This window comes from Meriones unguiculatus, chromosome 17, assembly GCF_030254825.1.
Source record: "Meriones unguiculatus strain TT.TT164.6M chromosome 17, Bangor_MerUng_6.1, whole genome shotgun sequence".
Classification (NCBI taxonomy): Eukaryota; Metazoa; Chordata; class Mammalia; order Rodentia; family Muridae; genus Meriones; species Meriones unguiculatus.
This window is the reverse complement of record NC_083364.1, coordinates 87897382-87906555: the sequence shown is the minus strand read 5'-3', so window position 1 is coordinate 87906555 and position 9174 is coordinate 87897382.

Below are 9174 nucleotides of genomic sequence, written 5' to 3'. Positions count from 1 at the left end.
AGCTGGAGGGATGACCAGTTCAGATACCACTCAGGACCATATCCAGGGCTTTCAGATGTCCCAATCCAACATCTACCCCATCTATGAACTGCTGAAGTACATGAAGGGGTCAGCCCTACATGACACAGAGAAACAACAAAAATTCAAGAGGAATTCTAGGGAGGTTCTAGTATTGGTAGTAGAGCAGAATCCAGAGGCCTTGCACCAGGCTCGTTGCAGCGAAATTTGCAAGCAGAGAAGTGTGGACAAAAAGGGATACTGTGGGAAACACTGTGACATGCTACAACTTTCACAATGTGAATCTTTTTTTTTTTCTTTTTGTGGAGGGAGGTTGCAAGGACAGATGACATGTATGAAGAGACAGGGAGATGAGTGGGGTTGGGGTGCATGATGTGAAATCCACAAAGAATCAATAAAATGTTAAATAAGAAAAGAAGCTTATCAAGTTGCAGTCCTGATGCAACTTGATATGCTGGGATGGGTGGGTAAGGGGGCTCCCCTTCTCTGAGGAGTAGAGGAGGGGGATGGGGAAATAGGGAAGGGGATGGGACCAGGAGATAAGGAGGAAGGGGGGCTATGACCAAGATGTAAAACAAATAAATAAAAATAAAAATTTTGAAAGAAGCTATGTAGGTGAGAAACTACGATGGGGTCACACAGAAATCAGAAGCTCATTTAACATACACTGGGAACTATGTCCGTGGCACATTTAACAGACTTAACAAAGGCATGAACACAGAGCTACTTTTGAGGTCTGACTGTCAGGCTGTACTGACCAAATAAATATTAGGAATGTGAACTATTTCAAGGTTTTTCACAGCAACAGTAATAAAAGTTGGTGAACAATGCCATTAACTGAAAAGGGTATGATAGAAGGGACTTGTGAAATGCTTACACAATCCTTTGACTTCATAAATATTTACTATCCACCTACTTTGTCCCAGGTCTGGGCTTCTGGTGTTCAATAATATCCCAGACCCTTGAGGAGGTCAAGTGGTACAACCAGGGTGAAGAGGCAAACTAGTCCCTGAGGGACTGTTTACTTTTCTATTTTGTTTTGTTTTGACTTTTGAGTAGGTGAGTGGTGTGAACAGGTGAGAGAGGGCGTAAAGAGGGCGTTACTTGGAAAAGAGAAACCAATGTGAAGTAAGAAATGCGGGTATTGACATAAGGTAAACTGGCTAACAGCATTAGCTGCCCTGAACACAACTGGAAGTTGCTAACTTTTATGATTATCATTTATGACAATTTACTCACTTTGAATCCCACTGTGGCCCCTACCTCATTTTCTCCCAATCCCACCCTCCCTATCTCTCCTCCCTGTTTGCCACACCCCCTAGACCACTGATAGGGGAGGTCCTCCTCCCCTTCTATCTGACAGTTGCCTATCAGGTCTCATCAGGACTGGCTGCATTGTCTTCCTCTGTGGCCTGACAAGACGGCACCTGTAAAGCAGATGTGGTCAGACAGCCTGTCACTGATCAGAGACAGCCCCTGCTCCCCTTACTAGGAAACCCACATGGAGACTGAATCTATGGGCTACATCTGAGCAGAAGTTTTATGTCCTCTTCATGCATGCTCCTTGCTAACTTTTTAATGCTGACCGAATTGTCAATGTTGTATCTTTCAGATGCAGATGGAACACATAAGCATCAAAAGTATTGCATCCTTTTCCTATTGTAAGCCTTTCAGCAGGGTGATCTGTCATCATTAAACACCTACAATCAATGGTGATACTGTACCAAACAACTCCTACCCAACAGGACTGCTGCAAGCGATTATGGTAATCCATAAGAAAACTGTTTTCCCAGTTTTACATAGTAGCTGGTGTTTTGTAGATTTTCATAGAGGAGGCAGAGCTGAGGTTTAAAGCAAGCCTGGGACTCTCATAATCCTGCTGGCCCCAGCAAACACACAATTTAGAATCCTGAAAAAGTCAACACCAGCACATCTTTTGGTAGATTTGACCAGACTCAGTTCTTTAGGGAAAAAATAAAATATTTCTACCATTATCAAATTTTGTTGTATTTATAGAGATTTTGTTTTGTTAGTTTAAAGGAAATCAGGGTCCTCAACTAAAGATGCCCCACCTTTGGAATTCAATTTGTATGAGGTTATTTTTAAGCAAGACATGAAATCAGACATACTATTAAGCTGAACAAGAAGTCATAGTAAGGGTTGGAGAGGCGGCTCTGCAGCTAAGAGCACTTCTGTTCTTGTAGAGGACCCAAGTCCCTTCCTAGCACCCACATGCTATCTCACAGCAGTGATAATTACAGTTCCTGCAGTCTGATACGTTCTTCAGACCTCCATGGGGTGCAAGTATGGATGTGTTGTACATAAGCACATTCATTCTATTCATAAAATCAATTAATTATCCATTATTTTAAAATTCATATTGTACATAGTATAATGATCTCTCTGTCTCTCTGTCTCTCTCCTTGTCTTTGTCTCTGTCTCTGTCTCTGTCTCTCTCTCTCTCTCTCTCTCTGTAAATTTGTGTATATGAACCACTAACTCTATTTAGTGCTCCCCATATGTGCATGGGTTTGGGCTACCCATTGGAGCTTGAGAAATCTACCAGTGACTACATTCCAAAAAAAAAAAAAAAATTATTATTCCCCGTCCAACTCTCAACTGTCAACACTTACTCATCTTAGGGGTGGGGATTATGTGTTCCTCATCATATACACTAAAGTTTGGACAATATCTTTCTTTAATTTTTTTTTTCTGCTTTTGAGCAGGCCAGGTCCATCTACTGCGTTTTTCAATGTCTCTTACCTTTACATACACACCTCAAAAAGATTAACTAACTCATTCACCAATTTTTTTGGATCATTCATATATTCTTTCTCTGCTCCAACAAAATCTCACTTCTAGCCAATAAATTTGCTTCACAAATACAGAGTAAATAAAAACCCTCCTAAGTACTGATATTTGTCACAATTCTTTCCTTCCTTACTGGATTAATCCATAAGGTCATCTTGCCTTCCCACAGACATAATATTATAGTAAGGAATAGCTCCCTAATATTTTATTCTTTTCATAAAATTATTACAGATACTTTATTAAAATTATTGATTTGACATTAGGCCCTAAACTTACCAACTGAACAGTATGAAGCTCTTAAATTAAGTCTACAAAGAATATATGGTTTATTGAAGATACTCCTGAAAGAAATATTTGTGTATAAAAATGAATACCAATGGGCTTCTTTTAGAAAGACTGCACTTCTTAGAAAGGCAACAAAATTTGGAGTCAGGAAATTTGAACAGTTGTCTCTACCCTGGCATAAAGAGGTCTTTGCCTTTACTCTAATCACAAGTGCACCTGTGAGCAAAATACTATTAGTTATAAACACATAAGTGTGTAGGTTTCGGCCTATCGATCAGTGACTTGATGAACTATATTTGGAATTACTACAAAATCTCATAAGTATCTTGAAGGAGACATATATGTCCTCTACCTAAATATACAATCATTGTTACATCGTAAGTACCCAATGCAATACTAGTTATTAATGCTAGTGTGAAATGACCGAGAGGTGTACAGGGCTATTTTGCAGAATTTTGGACTACAATCTTTATGTTGTTTTTACCAATAACTATTTTAGCAGCACAGTGTATTTAAGACCAAATATCCAAGAGAACCGTCTCCGAGGAAGCCATGTAGACTTTCAGTAGGTCAACTGAAGTCAAGGACCCAGGGCAGAGTGTCTTAAGTGTCAGTGCACATTAGCGAGCAGTGGCAAGAATGCAGCTGTGTGTGCTCTCCTGCCAGGACTCTGAGGAGCTGGCAGAGAGAGAGAGCTAGTGAGTCATGAGTAGTCAACTTGCTGTAAGTGAGAACCACCTGTAGTGGAGACAAGCGTCTCATTGAATTTGTTAGAGTAGGAGAAATTTCAGGGACCTCTTTGATGCGGAATACATAGTCCTCAATGCTTTCGAGGAATTTTTTTCTGCCACACATGCACCTCATCAAATTGTCTCTTCTACGCTTCCTTTTGAAGGAAAGTGGGATAGGAAACTACATCACCATAAAGTAAGCATCCTCTACTTAGTGTCTTTATTATATATTTTTTTAAATGTGCCTTTGTGGGTATTCACACGAGTACACATGCCTGTTAAAACCAGAAGAGGGTGTCTGATCCCTTGGAGCTGGAATTACAGGAGGTTGTGAACCACCACATGTGGGTGTTGTGAACCAAACTTGGGTCCTTTGCAAGAGCAGCAAGTGCTCCTAACTGCTATGCCATCTTCCAGCCCTGATTCCACCTTCTTTACAAAATTAAAGGTAAACTTTAATGTCCTATGTGAACTGTAGACAACAAAATTCTGTCTTGGGTTCAGAAATGCAAACTTAAATTGAATTTTCTAAAACATAACAATACCGCCATTCCTAGTTTATTTTTTCTCTTCATCATATCCAAAGTAAGTCTCTAAATGTAAAAGTTAAATTTGGGCCAGCAAGATGCCTTAATTGGTAGAGGTATATATCACATAAGCCTGGACACCTGAGTTTGATCCAGGGACACAGGTGAAGATGGCAGGAAAAAGCAAATTTCGTAAAGTTGTTTTCTGGCCTCCACATGCATACACATGCCATCATGTTCATGCATGCATAAACACAAACACACACACACACACTGTGACAATAATAAAGTTGCAATATTTGTTAAAAATCTTAGCTATTGACACTTAAGTTTTTTGATCTTTTTCCTTCTGTTAAAGCTGCTAAAACTTGTGAGTTATCTATTCTCCTATAACTATTTCTAAATAAGTCATTTTCCTTTTCCAATCCCTTCTCTTTTCTATTTCATTTTATAAAATTTTATTAATAGAAAATAGGAACACACACTATTTTTAGAAATATAGATTAGTCTAACCATTATGGAACTCTGTATGGCAGTTCCTTAAGCACTAAAAATAGGAAAACAGATGATACAGTTACGCTGTCCTGACTACATCCACAGGAATCATTTAATATTCCCTAGGGACATTTGTATGTTTATGTATATCAGAACACAGTTAACAATAGCTAATTTGTGAAATCACTTACACATCTATCAGTAGGTGAATGGACAAAAATCTGTGTGTGTGTGTGTGTGTGTGTGTGTGCGTGTGTGCATACGTGTGTGTGTATTCACTCACATAAACACATAACAACAATATTACATAATTTGCAAAAGTATAGTAGCAACTCGAGATAATCATGTTAAGTAAAATAAGAGTCACAGAGACAAATAGCTCATGTGTAATCTCACTTATATTATAGATATATGGCTTCTTTCATATATGAAAACAAAGGTGTTCATTAAAACATGAAAATAGGTAGATGACTATTTCTGTAAAGAAGCGGAAGAGTGGAAGAAGGGGACAATAGTAACTTTAAAGTGAATATTATCAATATATATATAAATATATACATACATGAATATGTCAAAACAAAGCCTACAATTCTATAAAATGAAACAGTTAGTGAATAACCAATTAATTGATAGTGAAAAGTGAAAGTATAAACCCTTAAGTGAAGCTCCTTTGCGTTAGAATGGCCTGTCTAACTGTAGAGAAGGTCCCAGAGATACAGCGTCCAAGACTAGACAACTGAGTAACCACCTGAAGCTAGCTGAGTGATGTTTTTATTTGTTAGCTAATCGGTATAAAGTAATTAAAATGCTTGATATAACCAACATATAAAGAGATAAGATTTATTCTTACACTGCAGTGAATGGTTTCTTGGCCCCATTGCTTTCAGTGAAACTTCACATCATGGAGGAGGCACACGCAGGCAAAGATGCTCTCTTTATGGCTAAGGGGAGGAAAAAGCAAGGAGATGGGAGCCCAACCCCTAAACAGGTGGACATTTGAGGGGCACTTACTCAAACCAAAATGATGATTGTTACTGTATTAAATGTTCCCGGCTGGAAAATGCCAAACAGTGCATGACTTTTGCTTGCCTTGGTATATTCTTTCTCAGGAGTGAAATCTCTGTTGGAGATGAAAACAAAGAAGCCAGTGTCTTTCTATTTACTAATGTTAATGTCCAGAATTAGGAGATCCTGTGAAAATGTGGCTCCTCCAGCAGGGCTAGGACTATAGCCTGAGCTTGCCAGTTTCTGGAGAGGAAGTTTATGCAAATACCAGGAGGTATGCAAAATCAGTGGGCTGTGTGTGTGTATGTGTGTGTGTGTGTCTGTGTGTGTGTTTGTGAGAGAGAGAGAGAGAGAGAGAGAGAGAGAGAGAGAGAGAGAGAGGGAGAGGGAGAGGGAGAGAGAGAGAGAAAGAGAGAGAGAAAGAACCCATGAGTAAGCAAAGACCACAGGAGGGTGTCAGGTGACTTGCTCTATTTTAAAAAACATTTATTTTCTTTGTGAATTTTACATCATACACCTGAATCACACTGATCTCCACATCTCTTCGTATTCCCCCTCCATCCTTACAACCTCCCCCCAAAAAATAAAAAGAAAACAAAGAGACTTACAGAGGCTAAAGACAACTTTACTCATTTCTCTTTTTCTAATTTAGAACATATAGTTATTTTCATAATTGTTGCCTACATTAGTATACAATAGATTTATTATAATATAAATCAACAAATGGTTATGTTTCCAGTTCTAAGGTTTTTTAAAAAAAATATGGTAAACATCAGTAGATACAACTCACAAAACCAATCTTAAGACTTTCCAGTAACTTTTAAAGAAAGAGAGTCTAGAACCATTAATGATGATTTGCTGCTTTCTGGTTTATTTTTCCATTGTTTAGCAGAAGCACAAAGAAAGAGAAAGTATGCTCCCCTACTTTATAACTTTTTTTTTAAGCATCAGTACCATATGTTTTATAGGACTATGTTGGCACACACACACACACACACAAAAAAAAAAAAAAAAAAAAAACCAAAAAAAAAAAAAACTTGTGTACGTTTTTTAAGAAGAAGAAAAACAAAAAAGGAATTGGCTGTCTGATGCTTTTTGATGGAAGGTCAATAAACATCTAGGGAGTTCTTGTTCAAGTCTCTAATGTTGGGAAATGACAGAACAGGAAACCAAGTGAGTACTAATCCCAAAATATGTTATTCTGCCCCAAAAGCAGATGAGTCAGTTTATCCTTGGCTTCCCTGAAGCCTCCTGTTTTCTTGTTCATCTCAGGCAGAGTATTTGGGAAGAAACTTTTTACCCAGTGCAGGTAACTGTTTTCATTGCTGAACATGCAACTCACATTAGGCTATTCTTCCCGCTCTAGAGTCTCCAGTTCTACCGCTTTATTGCACACAGACTGTTCTGCCTCTCTTTGTCTCTCATCTCTCCATCACTTATTTGCTCATCTTAGTTATGCCCAGATTCTCCGGATATCTGGAGTTATCTCAGGAGAGCTATGCCCCACCCATGCCACATGGCAATGGTCAGGGGTAGTCTCAGGCTTGCTCTGCTCTATGACTTTTACCTTATTCCATTGAGACGAGATATTTCACAGAATCTGGCACTAGCTGGTATCTATCTGAGTACAACACTGCCTTGTTCTTATTCAAATTGCCTTCTCTCTGTCCTCAAAAAATAACAGCTAGCCTCCTTAGGAGAACTGGTTTTTTTTTAAAGACCTGAAATATTGTGCTTTTAGTTTCTGTTTTAATCTCTCTAACTGCTTGTTTTCTAATAAGAAGCATTACTGGTTATTCAATACCAACTTGTCAGGCTTGAGAACACACATCTAAATAAGTTATAAAGATTGAATAAGTTGTAATATATTGCATATAACAACAAGTAATGAAAAAGAAGCATGCATGGAGATAACCTAGAACCCCTGCACAGATGTAGCCCATGGCTGTTTAGTGTCCAAGTGGGTTACATAGTAATGGGAAGAGGGACTGCCTCTGACATAATCTGATTGGCCTGCTCTTTGATCACCTCCCCTTGAGGGGGGAGCAGCCTTACCGGGCCACAGAAGATGACAATGCAGTCACTTCTGATGAGATCTGATAGACTAAGATCAGAAGGAAGGAGAGGAGGACTTCCCCTATCAGTGGACTTGGGGAGGGGCATGCGTGAAGAAGGGGGAGGGATGGTAGGATCAGGAGGGGAGGAGGGAGTGGCTTATGGGGGGATACAAAGTGAATAAATTGTAATTAATAAAATAAAAATTAAAAAAAAAGAAAAAGAAGACAGGAATTATAAAAAAGAGCAAGGGGAGGTATTTGGGCAGGATAGAAAATGGCACAATGACATCATTATATTATTACCTCAAAAAGATGTTTTAAAGTCCTAGAACCAGAAATGCCAACAACTGCAATATCCAAATACTTCAGGGGTTCTCTCAAATGCTGAGATGTATAAACTTTTAACCCAATGATCCTGAGGACCATACACACACTGCCAGCTATGTAGTGGGATAAACTAGTGCATCACACTTATCTCAAGTAGAAATAGGCAATACTGATTCTCATCCAAAGTGGGACTCTTGACTATAAGGAGTGTTATTTTTTTAATTTTTTTATTTAGCTTTTATTAATTACACTTTATTCATTTTGTATCCCCCATAAGCCCCTCCCTCCTCCCCTCCCAGTCCTACCCTCCCCCCTTTCTGCATGCATGCCCCTCCCCAAGTCCACTGATGGGGGGGTCCTCCTCTCCTTTCTGATCTTAGTCTATCAGTTCTCATCAGAAGTGGCTGAATTGTCAGGGTTCTAGGTTATCTCCATGAATAGTCCTTGTTTGGAGAATGAGTCTCTGGGAAGTTCCCTGTGTTCAAATTTTCTTGTTCTGTTGCTCTCCTTGTGGAGTTCCTGTCCTCTCCAGCTCTTACTATTTCCCACTTCTTACATAAAATTCCATTCACTCTGTCCGACAGTTGGCCATCAGGCTCAATATCTGCTTTGACAGTCTGCAGGGCAGAGGCTTTCTGAGGCCCTCTGTGGCAGGAAATCATGAAATTTGCAGGTAAATGGTGGGACCTGGAAAGGTTCATCCTGAGTGAGTTGTCCCAGAAGCAAAAAGACACACACGGTATATACTCACTCATATAAACATACAACATAGAATAAACCCACTAAAATCTGTGCATCTAAACAAACTAAGCAAAAGAGAGGACCCTAACTAAAATGTTCAATCCCCATCCTGAAAGGCAAAGAGGATGGACATCAGAAGAAAAAGAAAACAGGAAACAACCTAGGAACCTGCTACAG